At 40.3% G+C, this 17,209-nt stretch overlaps 1 pseudogene; it reads left to right on the forward strand.

Annotated features, from left to right (window-relative positions):
* The first annotated feature begins 10,888 nt into the window (after positions 1–10,888).
* LOC125528443 (protein neprosin-like) lies at positions 10,889–12,290 on the forward strand (annotated as a pseudogene).
* The last annotated feature ends 4,919 nt before the right edge of the window (positions 12,291–17,209 follow it).

Below are 17,209 nucleotides of genomic sequence, written 5' to 3' on the forward strand. Positions count from 1 at the left end.
ATTGGCATCAGATCTTGTTGAAAAGTACTCTATTGGAGTACAACACTTTACCGGTGACATTAACTGAAGGAAATATGCCCTAGAGGCAATAATAAAGTTATTATTTATTTCCTTATATCATGATAAATGTTTATTATTCATGCTAGAATTGTATTAACCGGAAACATAATACATGTGTGAATACATAGACAAACAGAGTGTCACTAGTATGCCTCTACTTGACTAGCTCGTTAATCAAAGATGGTTATGTTTCCTAACCATGAACAAAGAGTTGTTATTTGATTAATGGGATCACATCATTAGGTGAATGATCTGATTGACATGACCCATTCCATTAGCTTAGCACCCGATCGTTTAGTATGTTGCTATTGCTTTCTTCATGACTTATACATGTTCCTATGACTATGAGATTATGCAACTCCCGTTTGCCGGAGGAACACTTTGTGTGCTACCAAACGTCACAACGTAAATGGGTGATTATAAAGGTGCTCTACAGGTGTCTCCAAAGGTACATGTTGGGTTGGCATATTTCGAGATTAGGATTTGTCACTCCGATTGTCGAAGAGGTATCTCTGGGCCCTCTCGGTAATACACATCACATAAGCCTTGCAAGCATTGCAACTAATGAGTTAGTTGTGAGATGATGTATTACGGAATGGGTAAAGAGACTTACCGGTAACGAGATTGAACTAGGTATGGGATACCGACGATCGAATCTCGGGCAAGTAACATACCGATGACAAAGGGAACAACGTATGTTGTTATGCGGTCTGACCGATAAAAGATCTTCGTAGAATATGTAGGAGCCAATATGAGCATCCAGGTTCCGCTATTGGTTATTGACCGGAGACGTGTCTCGGTCATGTCTACATTGTTCTCGAACCCGTAGGGTCCGCACGCTTAAGGTTTCGATGACAGTTATATTATGAGTTTATGAGTTTTGATGTACCGAAGTTAGTTCGGAGTCCTGGATGTGATCAGGGACATAACGAGGAGTCTCGAAATGGTCGAGACATAAAGATTGATATATTGGACGGCTATATTCGAACACCGGAAGTGTTTCGGGGAAGTTTCGGATAAAACCGGAGCACCGGGGGGTTACCGGAACCCCCCGGGGGGTTAATGGGCCTCATGGGCCTAAAGTGGAGAAGAGGAGGGGCTGCCAGGGCAGGCCGCGTGCCCCCTCTCCCCCTAGTCCGAATTGGACAAGGAGGGAGGGGTGGCGCCCCCCCTTTTCCTTCTCTCCTTCCCCCTCTCCTACTTGGACAAGGAAAGGGAGGGGAGTCCTACTCCCGGTAGGAGTAGGACTCCTCCTGCGCGCCTCCTACTAGGGCCGGCCGCACCCCTCCCTTGGATCCTTTATATACGGAGGCAAGGGGCACCCCTAGACACACAAGTTGATCCACATGATCATATTCTTAGCCGTGTGCGGTGCCCCCTTCCACCATAGTCCTCGATAATATTGTAGCGGTGCTTAGGCGAAGCCCTGCAACGGTAGTACATCAAGATCGTCACCACGCCGTCGTGCTGACGGAACTCTTCCCCGACACTTTGCTGGATCGGAGTCCGGGGATCGTCATCGAGCTGAACGTGTGCTAGAACTCGGAGGTGCCGTAGTTTCGGTGCTTGATCGGTCGGGCCGTGGAGACGTACGACTACATCAACCACGTTGTCCTAACGCTTCCGTTGTCGATCTACAAGGGTACGTAGATCACACTCTCCCCTCTCATTGCTATGCATCACCATGATCTTGCGTGTGCGTAGGAAATTTTTTGAAATTACTACGAAACCCAACAGTGGCATCCGAGCCTAGGTTTTATATGTTGATGTTATATGCACGAGTAGAACACAAGTGAGTTGTGGGCGATATAAGTCATACTGCTTACCAGCATGTCATACTTTGGTTCGGCGGTATTGTTGGACGAAGCGGTCCGGACCGACATTACGCGTACGCTTACGCGAGACCGGTTCTCCCGACGTGCTTTGCACATAGGTGGCTTGCGGGTGACAGTTTATCCAACTTTAGTTGAACCGAGTGTGGCTACGCCCGGTCCTTGCGAAGGTTAAAACAGCACCAACTTGACAAACTATCGTTGTGGTTTTGATGCATAGGTAAGATTGGTTCTTACTTAAGCCCGTAGCAACCACGTAAAACTTGCAACAATAAAGTAGAGGACGTCTATCTTGTTTTTGCAGGGCATGTTGTGATGTGATATGGTCAAGACATGATGCTAAATTTTATTGTATGAGATGATCATGTTTTGTAACCGAGTTATCGGCAACTGGCAGGAGCCATATGGTTGTCGCTTTATTGTATGCAATGCAATCGCGCTGTAATGCTTTACTTTATCACTAAGCGGTAGCGATAGTCGTGGAAGCATAAGATTGGCGAGACGACAACGATGCTACGATGGAGATCAAGGTGTCGCGCTGGTGACGATGGTGATCACGACGGTGCTTGAAAGATGGAGATCACAAGCACAAGATGATGATGGCCATATCATATCACTTATATTGATTGCATGTGATGTTTATCTTTTATGCATCTTATCTTGCTTTGATTGACGGTAGCATTATAAGATGATCTCTCACTAATTATCAAGAAGTGTTCTCCCTGAGTATGCACCGTTGCGAAAGTTCTTTCTGCTGAGACACCACGTGATGATCGGGTGTGATAGGCTCTATGTTCAAATACAACGGGTGCAAAACAGTTGCACATGCGGAATACTCAGGTTATACTTGACGAGCCAAGCATATACAGATATGGCCTCGGAACACGGAGACCGAAAGGTCGAGCATGAATCATATGGTAGATATGATCAACATAGTGATGTTCACCAATGAAACTACTCCATCTCACGTGATAATCGGACATGGTTTAGTTGATTTGGATCACGTAATCACTTAGAGGATTAGAGGGATGTCTATCTAAGTGGGAGTTCTTTAAGTAAATTAATTGAACCTAAATTTATCATGAAACTTAGTACTTGATAGTATCTTGCTTGTTTATGCTTGATTGTAGATAGATGGCTCGTGCTGTTGTTCCGTTGAATTTTAATGTGTTCCTTGAGAAAGCAAAGTTGAAAGATGATGGTAGCAATTACACGGACTGGGTCCGTAACTTGATGATTATCCTTATTGCTACACAGAAGAATTACGTCCTGGAAGCACCGCTGGGTGCCAGGCCTGCTGCTGGAGCAACACCAGATGTTATGAACGTCTGGCAGAGCAAAGCTGATGACTACTCGATAGTTCAGTGTGCCATGCTTTACGGCTTAGAATCGGGACTTCAACGACGTTTTGAACGTCATGGAGCATATGAGATGTTCCAGGAGTTGAAGTTAATATTTCAAGCAAATGCCCGGATTGAGAGATATGAAGTCTCCAATAAGTTCTATAGCTGCAAGATGGAGGAGAACAGTTCTGTCAGTGAGCATATACTCAAAATGTCTGGGTATAATAATCACTTGATTCAATTGGGAGTTAATCTTCCAGATGATTGCGTCATTGACAGAATTCTCCAATCACTGCCACCAAGCTACAAAAGCTTCGTGATGAACTATAATATGCAAGGGATGAATAAGAATATTTCCGAGCTCTTCGCAATGCTGAAAGCTGCGGAGGTAGAAATCAAGAAGGAGCATCAAGTGTTGATGGTCAACAAGACCACTAGTTTCAAGAAAAAGGGCAAAGGGAAGAAGAAGGGGAAATTCAAAAAGAACAGCAAGCAAGTTGCTACTCAAGAGAAGAAACCCAAACTTGGACCTAAGCCTGAAACTGAGTGCTTCTACTGCAAGCAGACTGGTATACATGTTATTGATGTGTACCTTACTAATGCTCGCAGTAGCACCTGGGTATTTGATACTGGTTCTGTTGCTAATATTTGCAACTCGAAACAGGGACTATGGATTAAGCGAAGATTGGCTAAGGACGAGGTGACGATGCGCGTGGGAAACGGTTCCAAAGTCGATGTGATCGCAGTCGGCACGCTACCTCTACATCTACCTTCGGGATTAATATTAGACCTAAATAATTGTTATTTGGTGCCAGCATTAAGCATGAACATTATATCTGGATCTTGTTTGATGCGAGACGGTTATTCATTTAAATCTGAGAATAATGGTTGTTCTATTTATATGAGTAATATCTTTTATGGTCATGCACCCTTAAAGAGTGGTCTATTTTTATTGAATCTCGATAGTAGTGACACACATATTCATAGTGTTGAAGCCAAAAGATGTAGAGTTGATAATGATAGTGCAACTTATTTGTGGCACTGCCGTTTAGGACATATCGGTGTAAAGCGCATGAAGAAACTCCATACTGATGGACTTTTGGAACCACTTGATTATGAATCACTAGTTACTTGCGAACCGTGCCTCATGGGCAACATGACTAAAACACCATTCTCCGGTACTATGGAGAGAGCAACAGATTTGTTGGAAATCATACATACAGATGTATGTGGTCCGATGAATATTGAGGCTCGTGGCGGATATCGTTATTTTCTCACCTTCACAGATGACTTAAGTAGATATGGGTATATCTACTTAATGAAACACAAGTCTGAAACATTTGAAAAGTTCAAAGAATTTCAGAGTGAAGTAGAAAAACATCGTAACAAGAAAATAAAATTCCTACGATCTGATCGTGGAGGAGAATATTTGAGTTGCGAGTTTGGTGTACATTTGAAAAATTATGGAATAGTTTCGCAACTCACGCCACCCGGAACACCACAACGTAATGGTGTGTTCGAATGTCATGATCGTACTTTACTAGATATGGTGCGATCTATGATGTCTCTTACTGATTTACCGCTATCGTTTTGGGGATACGCTCTAGAGACGGCCGCATTCACGTTAAATAGGGCACCATCAAAATCCGTTGAGATGACACCTTATGAACTATGGTTTGGAAAGAAACCAAAGTTGTCGTTTCTGAAAGTTTGGGGTTGCGATACTTATGTGAAAAAGCTTCAACCTGATAAGCTCGAACCCAAATCGGAGAAATGTGTCTTCATAGGATATCCAAAGGAAACTATTGGATACACCTTCTATCACAGATCCGAAGGGAAGACTTTTGTTGCTAAATTCGGAAACTTTCTGGAGAAGGAGTTTCTCTCGAAAGAAGTGAGTGGGAGGAAAGTAGAACTTGACGAGGTAACTGTACCTGCTCCTTTATTGGAAAGTAGTGCATCACAGAAAACTGTTTCAGTGACACCTACACCAGTTAGTGAGGAAGCTAATGATGATGATCATGAAACTTCAGAACAAGATACTACTGAACCTCGTAGATCAACCAGAGTGAGATCCGCGCCAGAGTGGTACGGTAATCCTGTTCTGGAAGTCATGCTACTAGATCATGATGAACCTACGAACTATGAAGAAGCGATGGTGAGCCCAGATTCCGCAAAATGGCTTGAAGCCATGAAATCTGAGATGGGATCCATGTATGAGAACAAAGTATGGACTTTTGTTGACTTGCCCGATGATCGGCAAGCAATTGAGAATAAATGGATCTTCAAGAAGAAGACTGACGCTGACGGTAACATTACTGTCTACAAAGCTCGACTTGTCGCAAAAGGTTTTCGGCAAGTTCAAGGGATTGACTACGATGAGACCTTCTCACCCGTAGCGATGCTTAAGTCTGTCCGAATCATGTTAGCAATTGCCGCATTTTATGATTATGAAATTTGGCAGATGGATGTCAAAACTGCATTCCTGAGTGGATTTCTGGAAAAAAGAGTTGTATATGATGCAACCAGAAGGTTTTGTCGATCCAAAGGGAGCTAACAAAGTGTGCAAGCTCCAGCGATCCATTTATGGACTGGTGCAAGCCTCTCGGAGTTGGAATAAACGCTTTGATAGTGTGATCAAAGCATTTGATTTTATACAGACTTTTGGAGAAGCCTGTATTTACAAGAAAGTGAGTGGGAGCTCTGTAGCATTTCTGATATTATATGTGGATGACATATTACTAATTGGAAATGATATAGAATTTCTGGATAGCATAAAGGGATACTTGAATAAGAGTTTTTCAATGAAAGACCTCGGTGAAGCTGCTTACATATTAGGCATTAAGATCTATAGAGATAGATCAAGATGCTTAATTGGACTTTCACAAAGCACATACCTTGACAAAGTTTTGAAGAAGTTCAAAATGGATCAAGCAAAGAAAGGGTTCTTGCCTGTGTTACAAGGTGTGAAGTTGAGTAAGACTCAATGCCCGACCACTGCAGAAGATAGAGAGAAAATGAAAGATGTTCCCTATGCTTCAGCCATAGGCTCTATCATGTATGCAATGCTGTGTACCAGACCTGATGTGCGCCTTGCTATAAGTCTAGCAGGGAGGTACCAAAGTGATCCAGGAGTGGATCACTGGACAGCGGTCAAGAACATCCTGAAATACCTGAAAAGGACTAAGGATATGTTTCTCATATATGGAGGTGACAAAGAGCTCATCGTAAAAGGTTACGTTGATGCAAGCTTTGACACTGATCCGGACGATTCTAAATCGCAAACCGGATACGTGTTTACATTAAACGGTGGAGCTGTCAGTTGGTGCAGTTCTAAACAAAGCGTTGTAGCGGGATCTACATGTGAAGCGGAGTACATGGCTGCTTCGGAAGCAGCAAATGAAGGAGTCTGGATGAAGGAGTTCATATCCGATCTAGGTGTCATACCTAGTGCATCGGGTCCAATGAAAATCTTTTGTGACAATACTGGTGCAATTGCCTTGGCAAAGGAATCCAGATTTCACAAGAGAACCAAGCACATCAAGAGACGCTTCAATTCCATCCGGGATCTAGTCCAGGTGGGAGACATAGAGATTTGCAAGATACATACAGATCTGAATGTTGCAGACCCGTTGACTAAGCCTCTTCCACGAGCAAAACATGATCAGCACCAAGGCTCCATGGGTGTTAGAATCGTTACTGTGTAATCTAGATTATTGACTCTAGTGCAAGTGGGAGACTGAAGGAAATATGCCCTAGAGGCAATAATAAAGTTATTATTTATTTCCTTATATCATGATAAATGTTTATTATTCATGCTAGAATTGTATTAACCGGAAACATAATACATGTGTGAATACATGGACAAACAGAGTGTCACTAGTATGCCTCTACTTGACTAGCTCGTTAATCAAAGATGGTTATGTTTCCTAACCATGAACAAAGAGTTGTTATTTGATTAACGGGATCACATCATTAGGTGAATGATCTGATTGACATGACCCATTCCATTAGCTTAGCACCCGATCGTTTAGTATGTTGCTATTGCTTTCTTCATGACTTATACATGTTCCTATGACTATGAGATTATGCAACTCCCATTTGCCGGAGGAACACTTTGTGTGCTACCAAACGTCACAACGTAAATGGGTGATTATAAAGGTGCTCTACAGGTGTCTCCAAAGGTACATGTTGGGTTGGCATATTTCGAGATTAGGATTTGTCACTCCGATTGTCGGAGAGGTATCTCTGGGCCCTCTCGGTAATACATATCACATAAGCCTTGCAAGCATTGCAACTAATGAGTTAGTTGTGAGATGATGTATTACGGAATGGGTAAAGAGACTTACCGGTAACGAGATTGAACTAGGTATGGGATACCGACGATCGAATCTCGGGCAAGTAACATACCGATGACAAAGGGAACAACGTATGTTGTTATGCGGTCTGACCGATAAAAGATCTTCGTAGAATATGTAGGAGCCAATATGAGCATCCAGGTTCCGCTATTGGTTATTGACCGGAGACGTGTCTCGGTCATGTCTACATTGTTCTCGAACCCGTAGGGTCCGCACGCTTAAGGTTTCGATGACAGTTATATTATGAGTTTATGAGTTTTGATGTACCGAAGTTAGTTCGGAGTCCCGGATGTGATCACGGACATAACGAGGAGTCTCGAAATGGTCGAGACATAAAGATTGATATATTGGACGGCTATATTCGGACACCGGAAGTGTTCCGGGGAAGTTTCGGATAAAACCGGAGCACCGGGGGGTTACCGGAACCCCCCGGGGGGTTAATGGGCCTCATGGGCCTAAAGTGAAGAAGAGGAGGGGCTGCCAGGGCAGGCCGCGCGCCCCCTCTCCCCCTAGTCCGAATTGGACAAGGAGGGAGGGGCGGCGCCCCCCCTTTTCCTTCTCTCCTTCCCCCTCTCCTACTTGGACAAGGAAAGGGAGGGGAGTCCTACTCCCGGTAGGAGTAGGACTCCTCCTGCGCACGTCCTACTAGGGCCGGCCGCACCCCCCCCCCCTGGATCCTTTATATACGGAGGCAAGGGGCACCCCTAGACACACAAGTTGATCCACGTGATCATATTCTTAGCCGTGTGCGGTGCCCCCTTCCACCATAGTCCTCGATAATATTGTAGCGGTGCTTAGGCAAAGCCCTGCAACGGTAGTACATCAAGATCGTCACCACGCCGTCGTGCTGACGGAACTCTTCCCCGACACTTTGCTAGATCGGAGTCCGGGGATCGTCATCGAGCTGAATGTGTGCTAGAACTCGGAGGTGCCGTAGTTTCGGTGCTTGATCGGTCGGGCCGTGGAGACGTACGACTACATCAACTAAATTAACGCTTCCGTTGTTGATCTACAAGGGTACGTAGATCACACTCTCCCCCTCTCGTTGCTATGCATCACCATGATCTTGCGTGTGCGTAGGAAATTTTTTGAAATTACTACGAAACCCAACATTAACGACGTTCCTAAATTCCATCGTCTTCTCTTTATGTTCTTTCCAACTTTTTTGCCTTTCCTATTTCAGTTTATTTGTCATTTCTAGTCTCTTGTAAACAATACCATATATGGTCATTCAGAATAACAATGATAGCAAGATGGATCAATAAGTAAATAATAGTGAGTAATTAATGGGTAGAATCACCACAAACCCTTGTAAACTGTATCATCATCTTCTCTTGTAAATAATAGTGAGCAATTAATGGGCGGAATGACTAGAGAAGATTCAACCAAATCATGGTACTGAGATAATCACCATTAGCATAGTACAATCCACTCCCAAAGTTGTTACCTTCTTTACTAATGCCATGATAAAATGCTTTAGCTATGAAATTCACATTAGGTTCAAGATCTTGATTCTACATTAGATGCACGTATGATTTATTTCCCTCCTAACACATATTTACCATTTTAGTGGAAGGGAAATGATTCGGTATCATATGATTTTGTCCGGGCCACCCAAAATCTGGAAAGCTTGAAGCCAAACTCCACTGAAGCAATAACTTTTGGAAAAGATTCTAGTTCATGGGACGAACCATATATGAGTTACATTTCCTCTTCACTTAGTTTACTTACCTGTTGTATCAAATACTATCCAATGAAAATTATGTGGTGCAATAACCATATGTAATAGTACTATCAACTACAAGAAGAGGCACTAACATATCACGAGTAGGCCGAGTAGGATAAGAATTTCAATTACAAATGGCTTGGCTATTTTCAGTAATATCATTATTATTCAAAAATTGTATTGATGTGAAGTCTATGCTTGAGCAAAGGTTTTGATATTATGTCCCTGGGCATATACGTGCATATTCACATACCAGGTTATCTTTTTTTATGCTTTCATCTAAGCATGATAAATACATGCATGTCAGTTCGAACCGTCATACTACCATGCTAACCTACTTGCCATGAAAGTGATATTAGTCAATGGCAGCCTTTAGGGTGTTGTTTATACACAAATGCATTAAGAATTACTAGTATAATTGGAAGTGGTTTTATATCTCTATTTTTTCAACACATTATTAGCAAGATATGGGGCATTCCTTGTTGCATTTAGGTACTATTTGCTTTGCTAGAAGAAAGCTTATTTTCCCGGGGAATTGGCGGAATGACTTGCACACTTTCACAACTAGAGTTGCCATTTACTTTATTTTTGTTTTAGCTATTTATCATACAAAAAATTAGATTGAAGTAGGCATATGTATGCAAGTAAATTATAGTGAAACTAGTGGAATGTACCTTGAAAAAAGTTATTTGGTTATTTTTGGCCATTCATATGAGTTGTAAGTTAATTCAATTCACCACTACAATTACAATAATGTAGCATTCAAAATATTAAAAAAAAATGAGCATATCCAATATCTACATCTTGATGAAGCATGAAGTTTCTTAGTGAAAATAGTTCTATTAACTGTCCTAATTTATGGGTAAGGATATATGTATTTGCCAACATAATACTGAGGACATTGTGGTATGTGGCTCGCTGCGTAGCTATGGGCTGATTGATATCTCTCTTTCCACCCACCCCATATCAATGTATTATAGCCGTGTTTCTTGTTTAGTTTCTAGCACAATTTCCATTAGAGAATGTTCCATCCGAAATCATACAGACTACATGGGTGTTTACTTTTGTCTTAATTATTTGGTGCATCTAAAATCAATTTATAGTAGCCTGGTTGTGGATTTATACAAGAATTATAAGTTTTCACTATTCTAAAAGATGCCATGAAGATATTTAGAGGAACACAAAGTGATTTCCACTAGAAAAACAAAAAGATATATGAGAAAGATTGGGCACACAACATTTCTTCTTGACATGTTAGTGACAAAAGTAGATTAGTTAGCCTAATTGTGTTTGGATCCATGTAGTAACTCGAACAAACTATTTGTAGCTTGCAAGCGGCTCTTCTAACGATTTCATGTATCCCCATAGTGAATAGCCCCCCTTGATTTTGAAAAAACAAAAAAGTTTAAGCATTCTCCATTTGTACAATGTTATGATTGCATGTTTTCCTCATCCCTTTTCCTAGTTGTTGTGTATGTCGTTTATATGGGAGCTTTCATTGTGCAGTTTGCGGTACACCAAACACCTTATGGAGGTCCTAATGACAACTACTATGGCTTACATGCCACGATGGATGTGTATGGCCACAAACTAAAACCAGGCCAGTGGAGTACGGCTGGAATTTGGGTTAGTCATCATGGAGACGGTGCTACGTCAAGCTTTAATTCCATTCAAGCTGGCTGGCATGTAAGGATCATCCCCCCTGCATCTAGACATTTCCTTTGAATTCGAACCTCAACATGCTGAGTAGTAGTCAATTGCTACAAGCATTCTACTGCAATAATAAAGACATGACCTTGGCTCCATTCCAGCTTAGAAAAACATCGGAAACATCACAAATAATACATATGTATTGAACTAGATGCATGGGCTACACGACCCAACCTCCAAAACAACTAAATTACAATTGTATTTTTCTTCCAGTATGATGTGTAATCCATCACTAAAAAATAGCTGCTAGTCCTAGAAAATTATCTAAAAACCATCTGTTGTTTTAACATCAATGGAACTATTTGGGAAGAAAACTCGCCAAATATTTATTTGTTCTTACATTCGTATGCGAGAGAATGTTTTTCACTTGTACACCTTATTTTACAGATTTATCTAGAGCGTTATGGCGACTGACGTCCTCACTTCTATACCCAATGGACGGTAATGTGATAATGTTGCTATGAGTAATCAGCTGACAAGTGATCTCACTCTAAATGGAAACATCATACCATATCATGTTTTTGACCAATGCATGCACATGCATGGTACAGAGAGACGGACATGAAGCAACTGGATGCTTCAACATGGATTGCCCTGGCTTCATACGAGCGAATGGCGCTGCCATATCTCCAGGTGATGCTATACAACCAGTTTCTGATGTTCCCCATGGGCACATACAGAGTATCACAGTACGAGTGCTTAAGGTGCGAGTGTCATCTTTTTTTGTATTTTACATTACATTGTCATGCTATTTTTAATGCCAATAGTTTCCTCATTAAGTCATATCACATGGACGATAGTACTTTAGCCTGGATTGTACTCAAGTGCGTACAAAATGGTGTGACTTTCGCTATTGATTAACATAGTTTTACTTAACTCGAATACTAAACAATCGCAGGACAAAAAAAGCGGAGACTGGTGGGTGTACTACGGCTTCAATAGCGTTCCTACGGGGGTGGGATACTTCCCAAAGTCATTGTTCAGCTACCTGGCAAATAAGGCAAACCAGTTGGCATTTGGTGGTGCCGTGGTTGCCCATAGGGCGGCTTCAACTCCTCCGATGGGTAGCGGTTCCTTCCCTAATGGTGGTCAAGGGCGCGCTGCTTCTTTCACTAACCTTGGTATCATTGACAAGGAGGGGAACACCAAGCCCATCATGGCAGACTTCCCCACGTTGGTTACTAATAACAAATGCCACTCTATTACTCCTATCAATCATGCTGCATGCCTTTATGGCGGTCCTGGAGGTTGTGTGAGATAAGATGTAAGAACCTTTTATTGAGCTAGCTCGCTCCATATTGTTACTCGCCTAATGAAATAACATGGAGGAGATGACAAATTATGCAAAGACTGTCCACTTCTTTACATTGTATTACACCAACATTACTTACTTGCTTACATCAATTTTGAAAAATAGTTCACAAAAATTCAAAACCAATTATCGATTTCGCAAATAGATCATGCATTTAAAAAATCTAGAAAAAGTAAAATGAAAGACAAAAAAATAGAAAAGGGAAAAAGGGGAAATGAAAAAGCCACGAACTGGGGAAATAAAAATAAGAAAAAAGCAATTGTTTCACAAACGGGTGGGATAGCCTACTAGTTGCGTGTTCGAAGCCGGTCGCGTGCATATTTGTTGGGAGTTTACAGAAAATAGAATAAGATATTGGCCGGCCTAGATAAGAGTGCCTTCAGCGCTAGTTAACGAAATGCACGTTAACGGGAGCTGAAGGTGCTGAATAGGAAATACCCAGCAAATGCACAAGCCCGCTCCCAATGTGTCCTGGTGCAGAGAACATTTTTTTTCATTTTTTCTCTTTTGTTTCTTTTCCTTCTTTTCTGTTTTTATATTTTGGTTCTTAAAATAAATTTCATCATTACGAAAGTGTTGTAGTTTTTATTTTTTTAACAAATTCAAGAAAATGTTCCAGGATTTCAAAAGTTGTTCAATTTTTTTAAAATGTGTGAGAATTTTTAAAAATATTTGTGAATTACAAAAAAATGTTCTAAATTTCAAGAAGGTTCTTGAATTCAAATAAATCATAGAAATTTAAAAAAGTTCATGGATTTCCAAAACAAATGGCGAATATGTAAATTGTTGCCTAGAAGCGGGATCGAGGAAGCGGGAGTTCTGGCACTCCAAAAGCAAGAACCAGGAAATGACAATATGGTGACCATGGCATCACCCTGGATGGAAGCGATGATGGCAGTGCCCTGGGTGTAACCGGCAGCGGCTTGTGAGCTAGTCGGCCATATGAACGATGTCGGTGCCCAGCACGGAACCGGACGTGGTGGTGGTCGCCATGCTGAGGTCGTGGCCATGGGACTGGTGCATGAGGTGAAGTCGGTTAGTGTCGACCGGTCGTGGGCAAGGCAACGCCACCCGTGGCGCCGCAACACAGCAGTTATTGGCAATGCCTGTAGAGGCGAAGCATAGGTCACAATGACCAAATGTGGGGACACAGTGATGCAGGACGCGGCCGCCTCATGGAAGATTTAGGGCTGGCCGTGTTAGCACCACTACCCCAACTGGACCTGAAGCCCATGAGAAGCCCGACCCAACTTGTGATGGGGCCCAAGCAATGATAAAGTGTGTGTGGTATGTCAAAAAAAGAAAGATAAAGTGTGTGTGGAGGAGCAATCCCAAGGTCACCGGTAATGAGTGGCATCTGCATCATCTTGATCGTTTTGAACCAAGGTTGAGTTGTGTGACCTTCATGAGTCATTTTGGGTTAAGATATCCACGCTGAATTTATCACCAACTACGGCATATTATACTGTCCGTAAGAAAGTTTTGGGCTAAATTGGGATGGTTTGTGCAACGTTCTCTATACTCGTTTCGGCAGAGATCATCATCAGCTTATGATCCGTCAGTTTTATGCAGTTCGTCGGTCCACAATCGTGCAAAATAGTGCTTTGCATATGCAAAAATGATGACACGGAATAAATTCATGAAGAAGTCTAGACTGAACCTTGAACTAATCAAGCACGTGGTGACTTGGAGCATATTTTGGACAACCACCTCTCGCGGCCTCGTGTTTGCCTACAGTCTATTATTACAGGCGGTTTCTAAGCTTCAACCGCTTGTATCTCACCTTTTTTGGTATTATTAAATTTTCATTTTTGGACATTTTAACAAAATTCAAAATACACAACGACAACATTTTCAGAATGCACATTCATCTCATAATTGAATTAATTTGACAAATACATTGCATTTTCATTCCTTTTTCCTTCCTTTTTCTCCTTTTCATTTTTTCGTGAACATTTTTTAATTAAGAATTCTTCTGGAAATCATGAAAACATTTCAAATTGGTGAGCATTATGTTTTGGGGGAATATTTTTAAATTCACGAACATTTTATGAATGCATGAGCATTTTTAAAATTATTTATGAAACCAAGACTATTTTTTGATTATCTGAACTGTTTGTACAAATTCTTGAGTATTTTTCGAATTCATGAACATTTTTTGAAACCAGTGAACAATTTTAAATTGCGAATATTTTAAAAAAAAATCAGTAACAGTTTTTGAATCCATGAACTTTTCATGATTTCTGGATCATTGTCTCCAAATTTCATAACTCTTTAGAATTTTGGAACCTTTTGTAATCGCCAATTATTTTAGTGAAGAATAAAACCAAAATAAAAAATAAAAAATAAAAACAGCAACAGGGGGCGTCCAGCCCCATAAATCGGCTGGCCCAAATATGTGCGGCGGCGCTGAATTGAGGGAACCCCCTATTAGGCGCGTTGCGCACCAGGGGGCGCGAGGTGCCCCCTTGTTTTTTTCCTCAAGATTTCAAAAAAAATTCTGACTTTCAAAAAACGTTCACACATTCAAAATAGAATTTCACCGAATTGAAAAACTGCTCTCGAATTCAAAACATTATTCGAGATTCAAAAGAAAGAAGATTTTTTAAATTTTAATGAACATTTTTTTTGATGCACAATTTTTATGAGCATATTTTAATATTGATGAACATTTTTGGCATTTGAGAAATAAATTTTGAATTCCATAAAACTTTTTTGAACTTGACGAAAAAAATTCCAGATTTTTAAAAACAAGGAATGGAGATATTTCGAATTTGATGGACATTTTTGAAAATGATGAACGCATTTTGAGTTTGGTGAACATTTTTTAATTTGCTGAACAAATGCTGAATTTTGATGAGCATTTTTTAAAATCCCGATAAACAAAAGGTTAATCCGATGAACTTTTTTTTATTGATGAACATTGTTTACATTGATGGACCTTTTTCAATTCGATGAACAAAAAAAATCACGAATTTGAAAAGAAAGTTCGCCAAAAAAGTGAAAAGTAAAAAAAATGCAGAGAAAAGGGAAATAAAAATAAAAAAATAAAAAGAAGAAACAACAACCGGGGTTGGCTCTCAGGTGCACATTACGCGGGCCGCAGCCCATTAAGCATTTTTTTCCTCGCTCGCTCGCTAAGGAGTAATGCTAGACTCGCGGACAAGTACGGGCGTTTTACGGGGCTCTCTTCTAAACTAATCCCTCTGCTCCCCCCCCCCCCCTAATTTTCAGGGGGTGTGGACCCTTCCTCCTCCAATCTTCAATTCTAATGGTCCATGTCAAACCGTCAGTGAACCTCCATAATAAACCCCCCGTTGATGTAGCATTGCTCCTCGCTAAGGGTCTTCGCTCGCTCGCTTGGATCTTCCAGGTTGACCGCCTAACTTGACCGGCTTCTTTATGAGGCCTGTGACCAGTTGAGTTTTAGAGGGGAAAATTGAGGAAAAAAATAAAAAAATGTCACAAAAAGTAGAAAAGGTCACCGAATTCGATCAATGTTGGCAAATTTAAAACAAGTTCCTCAATTTTGAAGAAAATTTTATGAATTTGAAAAAAATTCATTGATTTTGAAAACAAAATTTGAAAAACTTCATCCATTTTGAAAAAAAAGATCATTGATTTGAAAAAATATCATCGAATTTGAAAGAAAATTTCATCAATTCGAAAGATAATTTCATCAATCTGAAAGAATTTTACCGAATTCGAAAATAGTTCATCATTTTTAAAAAGAATTCATCAAATTTGAAATTTTTTTCTCAAATATTAAAAAATTCCATAAATTTTATTAAAAGTTCATTAATTCTGAAAAAAATCACAAATTTGAAAAGGAGCTCATCTATTTAAAAAACAATTGCAAGAATTGTTAAAAGTTCGTGCATTTGGGAAGAAAAAGAAAACAAAAAATAAATATATAAAATATAAGCAAATAAAAAAAATAAAAAAATAAAAAACTGAACAAAACCGTTCCAAAAAAGAGAAAAAAATACTAGTTTGGGAAACTTCCGAAGACTGCATGCATCGCAATCTGGAGAAAAACGATGTAATTTGTCACATCTGCTTCATTGTCCAAGTGGTTGCTGCATTGCTACCTGAGTGTTCAGGTCCCAAGTTCGGATTCATCACTGTACACCCTTTTTTTAGTCTTAAGAGAAAAAAATATGCGCTGGCCCAAGCGCGGAAGGGGAAGGAAAATGGCCTATAACAGGCGCCTGAAGCGCCAGCAACCGCGCAAACGGGCGCACACCTCTCCCTCCTTTACGCGTCTTCTTGGGCCGGCCCATCGTTCCATTGTTTCTGTTGTAAAGCACAAAAATGCAAATGCGTCTGGTGGAAATCGAACCCGCGACCTCCTCTTCACTAGTTTCTTCTCATGTCTATTTTTTTCGTTTTTCTTGTTTATTCAAAAGGGTTTTGTTCGGTGTTTTTTTCTTTTGTTCATTTCAATAAACTATTTTTCAAATTAATGAACTTTTCCAAAATCGATCAACGTTTTTCGAAATCGAAGAATTTTGTTCCAAATTTGATGAACTTTTTTTTGAATTGGATGAACTTTTTTTCCAAATTTGATGAACTTTTTTCAAATTTGATGAATTTTTTTAAAATTCGATGCACTTTTTTTGAATTCGATGAACTTTTTTCCAAAATCGATGAACTCTTTTGCAAAATCGATGAACTTTTTTCAAATTCGATGAAGTTTTTTCAAATTCGATGAACTTTTTTTGAATTTGATGAACTCTTTTTCAAATTCGATGAAGTTTTTTCAAATTCGACGAAATCTTTTCCAAAATTGATGAACGTTTTTCAAATTTGTGAACTAATTTTCAAAATTTATTTTTGTAAACTTTTTTAAAATCGATGAACTTTTC

The sequence above is a fragment of the Triticum urartu genome, chromosome 5A (genome assembly GCF_056163025.1).
Source record: "Triticum urartu cultivar PI428250 chromosome 5A, HENAU_Tu73, whole genome shotgun sequence".
Classification (NCBI taxonomy): domain Eukaryota; kingdom Viridiplantae; phylum Streptophyta; class Magnoliopsida; order Poales; family Poaceae; genus Triticum; species Triticum urartu.